Raw genomic sequence first — 13,583 nt, forward strand, 5'->3', positions numbered from 1 at the left:
AATATTAACAATAATTCCTTAACATAATAAACACATACCCATTGCTATAGAGTTGATTGTGACTCATTATGGCCCTATAGGACAGAGTAGAACTGCCCTATAGGGTTTCTAAGGCTTCAATCTTTACAGAAGCAGACTGCCACATCTTTCTCCTGCAGAGTGGCTGATCGGTTCAAACCTTCATCCTTTTGGTTAGCAGCCAAGTGCTTAAGCACTGTGCCACCAGGGCTCTTTTTAAAATATAATACCAGCAAGTATGCAATCAGTATTTAAATATACTTTCTATTCATTTGACTCAAATGTCTGTCTATCTATCTGTCTGCCTGTCTATCTATCTATCTAGATATCTAGCTAGCTAGCTAGCTATGAGTTGCCATTGAGTGTCTGAGAAGAACTCGGCTCCACAGGGTTTTCAATGGATGATTTTTCAGAAGTAGATCTCCAGGCCTTTCTTTTGAGGTGCCTCTGAATTGACTTAAACCCCCAACCTTTTGGTTAGCAGCTCAGTGTGTTAGCTATTTGACCACTCAAGGAGATATATACATACATACATATACACATATACTGTATCTTTATTAATTTGTTCTCAGTTGAGAATTTATGTTACAAGTAACAGATAACTATTGTGAACTGGCTTACACAATGAAGGTGTTAAAGACTGTATTGTGTCCCCCAAAAACTATGTGTCAACTTGACTAGGCCATAAGTCTCAGTATTATGCAATTATCCTCCATTTTGTGATCTGATGTAATTATCGTATGTGTTGTAAATCTATGATGTTAATGAGGCAGATTAGAGGCAGTTATATTAATGAGGCAGGATACAATCTACAGGATTATCTCGTATCTTGAATCAATCCCTTCTGAGATATAGAAGAGGTTAAACAATCCAGCATAGATAGGAGGGACCTGACTGCCACCAAGAAAGAAGAGCTGGGAGTGGAACATGCTCTCTGGACCTATGGTCCCTGCAATCTTTCCAAGGGAAGATTGATGCCAAGACACATGTAGATCTTCAAGAAATTCCAGGCCCACAGATGTTGAAAGGAGGCAAGGACCTTCCTCCAGAGCCAACAGGTAGAGAACGCCTTCCCCTAGAGCCAGTACTCTGAATCGAACTTCTAGCCTCCTAAACTATAGGAGAATGAATTTCTGTTTGTTAAAGCCATCCACGTGTAGTATTTCTGTTAGAGCAGCACTAGATAGCTAAGTCAGAAGGGGATTCATTGACTCAAGTAATAAAGGTACAGACGTAAGATGAGTTTCAGGATTGGTTTGATTCATTGGCTTAGCAGTATCATCAGGCGCTCATTGCCTTTTTATCTTTTCCCTCTGGCTTTTATGGTAGCTGCTTTATCCCAAACTTAGCTTTTCTCATGGTAGCAAAATGATTGCAGTGGTTTCATTCCTTATGTCTGAACATTACACTTCTCAGAGGGAATAGATAATTGACTTCTAGTAGCCCTCTCAGAAGAGGAAGAATCTTCATTCCTAGATGCTCTCAAAAAATGGCTCTCAGTTTATTGGTCTACATCTAAACAAATTCCCATTCTTTAACCCATCCATTTGGCCAGGAGAATGCCATGCTCTGAGTGACTTAGGCCAAGGTTTGTTGAACCAATCCCATGGCAAGGGTAACCCACTGCTGTCGAGTCAGATCCAACTCATAGCGTCCCCTCCTTGGTTTCTGAGGCAGTATTGCTGTGGAAGTAGATTGCCTAGTCTTCTTTCCAAGGAATAGCTGGAAGGTTTGAACTGCCAACCTTGTGGTTAGCGGTCAAATGCCTTGGACACTATGCCACCAGAGCTCCCATGGCAAAGGTAGGCGATAGAATTGCTGACTTCTACAGATGGAGGTCAAGTGATTACTCCCCTCTTCCTGAAACTCAACCATTAAGAATTTTATGTAACACAAGGTGTGAGAGAGGAAGAGATGCTGGGGCAACAAGCACAATGTCAATTATGAGATGTGCAGAATTTTAGGCCAGCAGAGTGGTGGGGTGAAGTATGGGGTGAAAAATGTATTGGACACTGAAGATCAGAGACCAAAGAAACAGATCTTCTGTTATTGTGGGATTAGTTCCTTAATCTATTAAAAGGAGATTAAATGATCTCCAAGATTACTTCCAGTGCAGACATTGCAAGATTAGAAGCTGATAGAAGAGTTGGGAAATGTTCAGAGTAGAATAAACAGGCCATTTTAAGACAATTCCTTCTGGCTTCTGAAGTGAGGAGAGTAGCACAGATAACCCCACAATTGGAATAAATCTCAGAGATACCTTGTTTCATGCATGAGGTTATGGACTGTCCTGAGTCCACTCAGCTAATGAGTGGCAGAGCCAAGGCCAGAACCCAGATCTTCCCCTACATTGCTCTGTCCATGACTTTCCCTTCAAAGATGCCGTGGAAAACTTGCAAAGTGATAGAAGTCAATCTGAGGGGAGGAAGTAGCTTGGATTGTGTTCCTGAGTTGCCTTTGGTCAGGTCTCAGTTTATGGTGGTTGGAACATGTGATCCAAAACCCTAGACATATGTGAAATTTCCATCATTGTTGCCACCTAAGTATTGGAATTGTTATACCTTCCACTTCATAACATTCCGTTTTTGCCAGTCTGTAAGAAGAGTGATTTCCTGGTTTTTGCAAATGCTGAAGGTTTCAATTAGGAAATGTCAAGTGGAGCAGATAGAATAGGTAACCAGCAATGTAACTGGAAGAGGCAAAGGCAGATCTGGTGTAAGACTGACTCTGAATCTTTGTGTGGTGGTTACGTTTTTGTGTCAACTTGGCTGGGCCTGGTTGAGTGGCTGGGCAGCTGGTGGTAGTTATTCCCCATGATGAGACTGCCAATCAACTCCATGGTGGGATCTACCACAGCAGCTGAGTAGGGTACTGCTTTGGGTACTGCTTCCTGTAGGTAAGGAGGAGCCTTTGGGAATGGTTTCTAGCTTATGACACGCTTGAACCCTGCATGTAGCTGTGTCGTTGCTCAATAGCCTGCCATGCTGTGCTGACCTTGGGACTTACAATGGACTTGAATTAATGGCCTGCCATGTGGTTTGGTAACATCTGAACTGTGCCTTTTTTTACTTGCCAACCTTGGGCTTGTCAGTCTCAGCAGCCAGCAGCTGTCTGAGTGAAGAAAAGCCTCTAGCTTCAGTGGGCTTGGAGCTGGAGGCAGAGCTGAAGCCCTAGGCTGAGGGGCTTTCACCCAGCCCCTAGAGCCTGGCACTTTGAATTTGGACTTCTAGCCTCCTGAACTATAAGAGAATAAACTCCTGTTTGTTAAGGCTATCCCATTTGTGGTATATTTCTGTCAGAGCGGCACCAGAACCAGAACACCTTGTTAACAGCAATGTGGTCGGTGCAGATGTACTTCAAACCAAATGGTCAAACATTCCTCACCATCAGCATGACTTCCTGGCGGGATATCTAAAATAAGTGCACTCTGTGGTGAGTGGTGGAAACTCCTCCAGTTTACTGTTCAGGTGGCTGTGCTTTGCAAAGGTTGTTAGTGTGGAGGGAGGCCTAGGAAGAGAGAAGAAAGGGCCAGATGTGCTTCCTAAAGCCAGCTGTGTGGGAAGCAGCCACCTAACTACTTAGTCTTTATGGCTATGGGTAGGGGCCAGATTCCATTTGTTTTTCTATACTGAAGCACCTGGTGAAGAACCTGTTACAGAATTGTTGTTTTCTACTATTCAAATCCACATATCTTGCAAATATTTATTGAGCACCTACTATGTACCAGGCACTGTTATAGGCACTAGGAAATGGTGGGAAAAAAACAACAAGAGAGATACATAGTCCCTGCATGGATATTCTATTCATAATAGCCAACACTTATACCTCTTACTGTGTGCCAGGCATTCTTTGAAGGACTTAAACATACAGTCCATTTCATTTGCTGACAACCTTATGAGGAAGCTATTACTATTATTATTACCATTTTATAGACTTAGAAACTGAGGCAAGAGAGATTCATTGACCTTCTTGATAAGTAGTAGTGGAGTCAGGATTCCAACCTAGGCTGCCCGGTTCCATAGTCTGGGCTCTTAATCACCACATTGTGGAGCAGGTGAAGTGCTGGGCACTAAGAATGCCATCATAAGTAAAGTAGGATTCTTGTGCTTGAAATGAAAACCAGGCCCTTTCAATGACCTGCTAGATTAGTGACCTGAGGACACTGCCTACTTCTCCCACTTCACTGCTATGTACTGACTTTCCCTTCAAAGATGCCGTGGAAAACTTGCAAACTCGCCTCCCCTCTGCCTACCTATCCATTCATCCATCTATCCAACGATCATTTTTAGAGCACCTGCTATGTGCCAGGTACTATTCGAGGTATTAGGGTACAGCAGTGATAAGATAAAGTTCCTGTCCTCATGGAACTTACTATTCCAATGGAGAAACAGACAAAATGTGTGTGTGTGTGGACACCCAGATTATACATATATAGGCACAATATACACACATTATACATATAAAACAAAGCAAACAAACAAACAAACAAAAAAAACTCCCTCCCATTGTGTCGATTCTGATTCATTGTGACATTCTTTGGGTTTCTGAGGCAGTAAATCTTTATGGAAGTCTATTGCCCAGTCTTCCTTCCATGGCATTATACACATGTATGCCAGTATATCAAAAGATATGTGAAAAACACATGTGCACAAACATAGATTAGTCATATAGAGATAAGTGCTATGAAGAAACATAAAGCGGGGTCAGGTGATGGCCTCCTCTCCAGTCCTGAATAACCATGGGCTGTTCACTCTGTCTAGAGTGCTCTCCTGGCCATTCTTCATACACCTGGCCCCTCCTTCTCTTACAGGTTTTTACTTAAGTGTCTTCCCCTTTGGTAGGACATTTGGGGAAATCCTGTCTCAGCAAGTCTGCCTCAATCCCTTCCCAGTTAATCTCTGTCACTCCATCCCAATCTCTGCTGTCAATAGCCTTCGCCACAATCAGGAGTTATCTAGTTTTTTTTCTTTTTAAAATCTTGTTTTGAACATAACCTAAAGATTTTATTGTCTCGATAATAAAACAAGATGAAGCTTAGAACTAGATTACATGGCTTCTTTTCTTCTTATCTCCTCCCCGTTCAAAATGCTTGCATCTCTTCATAGATCTGTAGTTGGGCTCAACCTATTCAAGCCTCAAAACAATCTCTTCTTTGTAGTTTTAGCCTTCTTCTGGAAAATTGGCTTGGTGTGCCCACCAGATCCACTCTGCTTTCTGTCATAAAGCCACTTTCCCTGAGCGTATAGAGGATCTTTGCCCTTCTTGTACTGTGTCACTTTGTGGGATTGGTGCTTACCACACTTCTCACAGCAAGTCCGATGGGATTTAGGAACTTTTACCATGTTGCGAGAGCACTATTGGCACAAAAGATAGTTTGTTTTCTTGTTTCTTGGCAGCCTCCTCCACTAGAATGGAAACTCTGTGAAGGTAGGAGCCTTGTCTGTCTTGCTACCTCTCTATCTCCATGCCTAGAACAGAGAAGGCAGATAATAGATTTGTGGTAGAATGAAGGAGACATTTGCAGAAGAGTCTCAAAAACAGACATGGAAACAAGCAATGTTAATTTTGTGAGACACATGTGCTGATGGAGGCATGTGCAAAGTGATCTGGGATACAGTGTTGCTGGAGTCACATTTCTATATGAGAAGATGCTATTGACAATGACCTGCAACAGAGTATGGGTAGGAGTGGTGTGTGTGTGTGTGTGTTCTTTGCTGCAGGAGTGGGTGCCTTCTCTTCTGTGCCTGTACAGACTAGTTGGCCATTGGGAACACAGCATGCTAAGAGATGATGGGATCTTCAAAGCTCTAGCGGGATCCTAAATTGGGAAAAGATCCCAGATGGGGCTGACAGAAGATGAAATCTGCCATTCCCAGATCTACCTGCTAAACCACATATCTGAACTTAAGGAAGCAGAAAATAGCTTGGGGTTGCAATAAACCTGAGATGCTCACCTTGACTAGCAGAGTGTTTACTCATCACTTAATTATCTGATGGAAGGTGTCAAGAAAACAAACATGTTCTTGCCTGTCCCCCAGACCCAAATGCTCTTTTCTTTTTTTTTTTGGAAAAAAAAAAAATCATTGTGATTTAGGTGCAAATTTATAAAGCAAATTTGTTTTACATTCCACAGTCCATGCACATTTGATTTCATGCCCTGATTACCATCCCCAACCATAAAAAACTCTCCTCCCCTCCTGTCCCTGACTCCCCTTTCCCTGTGTCTTTCCTCACTATGTGTTCCTATCTGTCCAGCTTTCCTTCTATGTGAATGCTGCCCCTCTCATGTCTCATGGTTGATTGCACTAAGGGGTGCATCTCCCTAGAGTAGGAGGGTGCGTCACCCTGGGAGAGGTGTTCTGCATGTAGGTCTTTCTACTGTTGGATTGAGAGCCAATCCATGGGAGTGAGTCCATTTCTAGGCCCATAGGGTAGCCCAGGGCCATAGTCTCAGGGCTTCCACCAGTCTCTATCCAACTAGTAATTCTGGTCATTTTTGTATTTTTAAATTTTCTTCCACATTTTTCCTTCCACTCTATCCAGGATCTCCAGTTTTGATCACTTTTCAACTGGTTGGTATTGGTAGCTGGGCAGCATCTAGTTCTTCTGGTCGCAGGGTCATGAAGGCCGAGGTCCTCATGGTCCATCTTATCCTTGGACTAATTGTTTCTAAATACGTTTGATTTCTTCTTTGATTCAGATGAGAGGAGACCAATAGTTGCATCTTAGATGGCCATCTTAGATCTTTTAAGACCTAAGTTGCTACTCACCAAAGTAGGTTGTAGAACAAGATTTTTATGTCCTGTGTTGTGCCAATTGAGCATGATGTCCCTGAGACTATGGTCTTGAATCTACAGGCCCTTGAGACTATGGTCCTGAGTCTGCAGGCCCAGTTATTCTCTCTCTCAAGGTGTTCGGCTGTTTTTGAGAAGTTACTCCAACTCTGTCTTCTGTAGTATGTGATTAATTTTGTAGCACAAGTACATATGTAAGATTATCTTCAGCGACATTTATCTTTGGTCTAGAGTATATTCCTGTTTGCCCAGCCCCACCTGATCTTCTCATTTATCTGTTTGGTGTTAGTGGTAATGCAGTATTGTGCGTGTACTAGTATTTGCCTCTATTGTCTATATCTTATGTGTACTTTTCAGTGTCCTTCCTTTCTCTAGTGTCATCATGCTGGTCACAGATTCTTTCCATATTCTCCTCTTGTATTAATTTAAAAAAATCCAATAACCAGGTACCACCAGTGCTAAAACCAGGTGAGTTGTATATCTCAGTGAAGACTGAGCCCCCATCTCTGTGCTCACCACAGCTGATTTGGCTTATTACCATGTACTGCATGGCCTGGTACAGCCTATGGAAACTTCAGTCATGCCATTAATGCATGCAATTAGCAAAACGTTGGCCTCTTCTATGAGGACTGAAACTCAGAGGTTAAGAATCTTAGATTCTCTAGACCTGTGTTTCTGCAAGAGTGCATTTCCTAAAGTACAGTTTGTAGCTCATCTAAGATACTGCAGGATTCAAGACTTCATTTTCAACCTGGATTCTTGATGATGATAATGCACATTCTAATTTGAGACCACTTCTTTAGGCTAAAATTGTAGAAGGGAAAGGTAAATAAGGATTAGAAGGAATGGAACCCACGACCTGTGTAACCTGTACAAATTCCCCTTGGTTTTTCCTGTAGTTACTTATATATGACAAGACAAGCCTCCTTGGGAGGAAGGGAGACTCTGGAAGCCCCTACCCTCTGGCTCTTTCAGGTTTTACTTTTCATATTTGAGGGCAGAGGAGCATCCTATTTATGGGTTAGAGGTGTTCCTATCATGATATGTAATTGAGAATCTTAGCTGGGCAGCTGCAGTTCTGAAAGGGTGATGTTCAATTCTGTGGATGACCAAGTGTTACAGGCTATGTGCAATGACTGTATCATGTGATTAAATTTAAAATGAGAGATTCCTTTTCCCAGCCCCTTGTTCCATACTCAAGAGATGTCCTGAAATAAGAAGTGCTACAATGTAAATTAGTAACAGCCCCAGAGGTTCCAAAGAGGTAGACTGATTAGATTGCTGAGGTACATTTGCTCCACTGATCATCTTTGTCTCTTGTACTTGAAAGCTTAGAACCTGAAACATAGCTCTTGTTAGGGATAAGAATTTTGCCTCATTTACTCATTCACTGATTCTTGATTTAGTCATTCATTCATTGATGGATGGGTGGATGGATCGACGGATTCATTTGTTATTAAGGACCTGCTTTCTGTAGATTCTGTAGTAAATATTCTTGAAATAGAAATATCTGAGATGGCCTAGGAATTACTGATTTACTAGTGACACAGATTTTCGCTGTGGTGCCTAAACCTTCATGTAATGTTGACTCAGTTGCTTCCAAAGTTTTTTGAGTTTGCCTTTGATAGGGCTTGAGAGACAAGAAGGAAATTGTGTTTGCATCCAATCCAGGAAAACCACTGAGTTACAAGACAAAGCATTCTGATTCCTATTAGAGTGGGGTGTCTAAGGGAACAATTTGACAAATGCCTGAGAAAGGACATTTTTTGACAGACTGAGAAATTGTGCAAGTGGATGTTGCAAAAGGCTTTGTCCTATGTTTTTGTTTTTCAAGCATACAACAAGCACGCCACCCTGCTGGGAAATTGACTTGTCAACTGGTAAAGTTGAATGTTGCATTGGAAGAGAGCAGTTTAGTGCACTCTGTGGTGGCAAGTTGCCCTGTCACCACCTTGAGACACCTATAGTGGTAAACATCTGTTGTTTTGCTTTGCCTAGCAACCATTCTCCCTTTTCTGGTAATAGCATTTCTACTTTTCTTTGGGGAACATTCTTCCCCCACTGTTGGTCCCCATAATTTAGGTTGACTGATCCTACCTCCCAGTTCTAGGGTGAATGAGTGACCCAGGGTTGGTTAATCAGTGAATTCCCTCCTGTGGTTCAGGAATGGTCAGATGACCCAAGCTGGGCCAATTCTGGATTCAATTCTAGGACTTTTTTTTGGGAACTATTGGGAAAAAGAAGCTCAAGGGTAGGTATACTATGAGGATGTAGCCTTGAAATGGTTAATGGTCCTTTGGTCACTAAGAAGGAAAAGTTTGCCTACGAATAAAGCAATACAGAGCAAAACAAAGCTAAAAGAGGAAAGAGACAGGTTTCCAGTAATATATTTTAAGCAATTGGATCCAACTATGCTTAAAGCTCCCTTTACCTCCGATTTATGTGAGGTACATTCCTGTGGTAAATTCTTGTAAATGCTAGTAAATTCCTGTGGTAAATTAAATATGGCCATGGTTTCTTTGTAGTACCTTCCTTCCATTAAGAGGTGGAGTCTATTTTCCCACCTCTTGAATCTGAGTTGGCCTGTGACTTGCTTTGACTCATAGAATTTGGTGGGGGTAATATTTGTGAGAGCTCTGGAGACTAGGCCTCAAGAGGTCTTGCAGCTTCTGCCATCGCCATCTTAGAATGCCCTGAGACCACCATGTAAAGAGGTTAGTCTACCTTAATGGAGGACAAGAAGCCATGTGGAGGAGAATTGATGTGCAACAGTCAACTGCTAGCACTAATGGCTGACCGTGTCAGTGAAACCATCTTAGGCCTTCTAGCCTAATTGACTCTCCAACTGAATACAGGTAGATGAGTGAGTTTAGGGAAAATCAGAAGATTGACTGTCCAATTGGCCCACAGAATCATAAATTATTATTTTAATCCATTAAATTTGAGGATGGTTTGTTACACATCAATAGATAGCTGTCATACTTTCCTTTTTTTGCTTAAGTTAGTTTGAATGTTTTTTCTGTTGTAAACAACAGATAGAGTTCTGATTTATACAATTATAAGCCTTAACATAAACATACTTTTGGGAAATTAATTACCATTTCTGAATGAGATCTGCTTCATCAATCTGTATCTTCATTTGTGGTGTATAAATGTGAATGAACTATCTTTGTGGTAGTTATATGTCAATTTGGCTGGGCCAGGTTTTGAGTGGCTGGGCAACTGGATATAGTTATTCCCCTTGATGAGATTGGTAATCAACTCCATGGTGGAATCTATTGGAGCAGCTGAGTAGCTGCCTTAGGGATGTGGTGTGCTTCTAGTATATAAGGAGAGGATTTGAGAAAGGTATCTGTAGCTTTTTGGCATGTTTGGACCTGGCATGTAGTCAGCAGCCTGCCATGCCCTGCTGATCTTGGAACTTCTTCTGGGCTTGAACTAGTAGCTTGCTATGTTGTTTGATAATCTTGGGACTGTGCCTTTCTATTTGTCAACCTTGGGTTTGCCAGCTTCAGTAGCCAGCAGCTGCCTGAGTAAAGAGATGCCTCTAGCTTTAGTGGGCCAGGAGCAAGAAGCAGAGCTGAAGTCCGAGGTTGAGGGGCTTTCACCCAGCCACTAGAGCTGGCACTTTGAATTCAGACTTCTAGCCTCCTAAACTATAAGGGAATAAATCCCTGTTTGTTAAAGCCACCCATTTGTGGTATTTTCTGTTAGAGCAGACCAAAGTAACCAAAACAATCTGAATGGAATCCATTTCTTGTTCATGGTTGTGTAACTTATCTGAGCAATAGCTATTGTCTTCAAAAGGATGGGGTTTTCTAAGATGTAGACCTGAAAAGAGACCATCAGCAACTCATTTTTACTGGTTATTTTTATGAATTAAGAAACACTTAACATTCTTCTACCTCACTGGAGAAAATTCAGACATCTTAAAGAAGTTGGAAGTTCCCTTTTATCAGCTCTTATACATCTGCCTCCTGGGGGTTCTTAACCTATCCTGAAAATGCCTACGAAGGGTGGAATATCAGCTAATTGAAACCAATGAAAGTAGAAGAGGCATTGAAAAATCATGGGCCCAGGAATTAGGTATGTTGTTGTTGTTGTTGTTATGTGCCGTCGAGTCGGCTCCGACTCATAGCAACCCCTCCTTGGGTTTCCGAGGCAGTATCACTATGGAAGTAGACTGCCCCATCTTCCTTGCAAGGAGTGGCTGGTGGATTTGAACCACCAGCCTTCTGGTTAGCAGTCAGGTGCCTTAGGCACTACGTTACCAGAGCTCCTGGAATTAGGTGTAGGTAGGCTCAAAGACTGACTCTGCCACCTGCTAACTGAGGTCCTTGTGCACATCACCTAACCTGATTGAGACTTAGTTTCCTCATATGTGAAATGTGGCAGGGGTGGGGTAGTGGTGGTGGTAGTAATAATACCTGTGTCATGGTTGGTTTGACCATTAAATAAGGTAATGCATAGGGAGGGCCTGGCATGAAGAGTTGGTAGCCAAGAATTAACAGTGATCCTTCAACATTGTTCTTCTTGTAGGAGGCATGCCATCATGCCATCATTTTTTTTTTTTTTTTTTTTGTCACTTTATCTCATTTTTAACACTAGAAGAAATAATGACTTCTTTAGTTTGGAATCAAGATTATAATAGGTTAACTGTGATGAAGAGTATCTTTTCTGATAGTACAGACTCATATAGTCATAATGACCAGAATGGTGATAGTAATGTAAACAAGTTATAACATGATGCAATAAAGTTCTCTATAATAAAAACATGATAGTGGGAAGGACAGAGTAGCTAGTATTTTTCTGGAAGCACAGTCAAAGAAGTATCACCTGACTTAGGTATTTAACACTGAGTAGGAGTTTCAAAGGCAGGGTTTAGAGAGGAATTTACAGAGAGAGGGAACAGCAAGTGCAAAGGCATGGAGCAATGAGGAGAATAGTGTGTTCTAGAGATGGTAAGAAGTTTAAGATGTTCAGTATAATGTGGTGAAGGATGACTGTGGGGAATAAGAGTGAGTTGGAAAAGAGGGGTGGTGACCATCATGAGGGACTACACATTCCATGCTAAGGAGTTTGGACTTGGTGCTTTAAGTAGTGGAGCATCATTGAAGAATCTTAAGCAGGGGTAGATGTGATTAAAATTTTACAAGGATCAGGCAGTGAGGGATTTGGAGAGTTGTAAAATTAGAGGCTGGGGGACCAGTTATGAACTAATTGTAAAAGTCCATCTAGAGGTGACGATGAACTAAGTTAAAATCATTGTAATGATAGTGAGGTTGGATTGAAGAAGGACTGAAAGTATTGAGCAGGCAGTATTGCTAGGAGTTGGTGGCCAATTGGATGTAGAAGGATGAGGCTGAAACCATTAACAAGTTGTCAAGTTGACTCTGATTTACGGAGACTCGTGTTTCAGAGTAGAACTGTGCTCCATAGAGTTTTCATTGGCTGATTTTTTTTTTTAATTGTTAATTAGCTTTACCATCTCTTTAAAGAATGAAGAGAAAATCTGATTGGGATTGCATTAGATCTGTAGATTGTTTTTGGTAGTATTGTAATTTTTACAATGTTACTTCTTCCTATCCATGAGCACAGTGTATTCTTGCATTTTTGTAGGTCTCTTATAGTTTCTTGTAGCAGTGTTTTGTAGTTTTCTTTGTACAAGTCTTTTCTGTCTCTGGTTAGCGTATTCCTTGTACTTCATCTTGTAGGTTATTAAAATGGTATTTTCATGATTTTTTTCTCAGAGTTCTCTTTATTAGTGTAGAGGAATCCCACTATTTTTCTGTATGCTGATCTTGTATTCTGCCACTTTGTGAAGCCTTCTATTAATTCCAGTATTTTCTTTAGGATTTTCTCTGTATAGGACCATATCATCTGAAAATAGAGATAGTTTTGCTTCTTCTTTGCCGGTTTGGATGACATTTATTTCCCATTCTTGTGTTATTGCTCTGGCTGGGACTTCCAATACAATATTGAATAGGAGTGGTGATAAAGGGCATACCTGTCTCGTTCCCATTCACAAGGGGAATTCTTTCAGTCTCTCTCCATTGAGAATAATGTTGGGTATTCGTTTTATGTATATGTTCGTAATTATGTTGCAGAATTTTTCTTGTACTCCTATTTTGCTGGGTGTTTTTTTATCAAGAATGGGTACTAGATTTTTGTCAAATGCTTTTTTCTGCATGATTGATATGATCATGTGGTTCTTTTCCTCTGTTTTATTTATGTGGTAGAGTATGTTGATTGTTTTTCTATTGTTGAATTATCCTTGCATACCAATATCACACTTGGTCATGATGTATTATTTTTCTGATATGTTGTTGGAGTCTTTTGGCTAAGATTATGTTGAGATTTTTTGTGTTGATGTTCACGAGAAGTATTGGTCTGCAATTTTCTTAAAAGAAAAATAAATTTAGTGATGTCTTTGGTTGGTTTTTGTATCAGTGTTATGCTTGCTTCATAGAATGCATTCAGTAATATTGCATCCTTTTTTTATGTTCTGCAATAGTTTGAGTAGAATTGGTGTGAGCTTTTTGAATGTTTGGTAGAATTTATCAGTGAAGGCATCTAGGCCAGGACTATTTTCAGAGTTATTTATTTATTTTTTAAAATCCATTTTATTGAAATATAATTCATGTATAGTGAAATATACAAAACTAAAGTGACATGGGTAAATGCATTTTTTTTTTTTTTTGCAGTGTTCCCTCCTCTCCCCTCCCACCCCTGGTAACCAACAAAGAAAGTTTCCCTCCATATATAAACCTT

At 40.9% G+C, this 13,583-nt stretch overlaps 1 protein-coding gene across 1 annotated transcript in view; it reads left to right on the plus strand.

Moving 5' to 3' along the window:
* Positions 1-13,583, plus strand: part of SMOC1 (SPARC related modular calcium binding 1) — a 204,447-nt gene that overhangs the window by 26,609 nt on the left and 164,255 nt on the right. The window lies entirely within an intron of this gene.

The sequence above is a fragment of the Orycteropus afer genome, unplaced genomic scaffold (assembly GCF_000298275.1).
Source record: "Orycteropus afer afer isolate SDZICR_OR568_19922 unplaced genomic scaffold, OryAfe1.0 scaffold00088, whole genome shotgun sequence".
NCBI classification, from domain to species: domain Eukaryota; kingdom Metazoa; phylum Chordata; class Mammalia; order Tubulidentata; family Orycteropodidae; genus Orycteropus; species Orycteropus afer.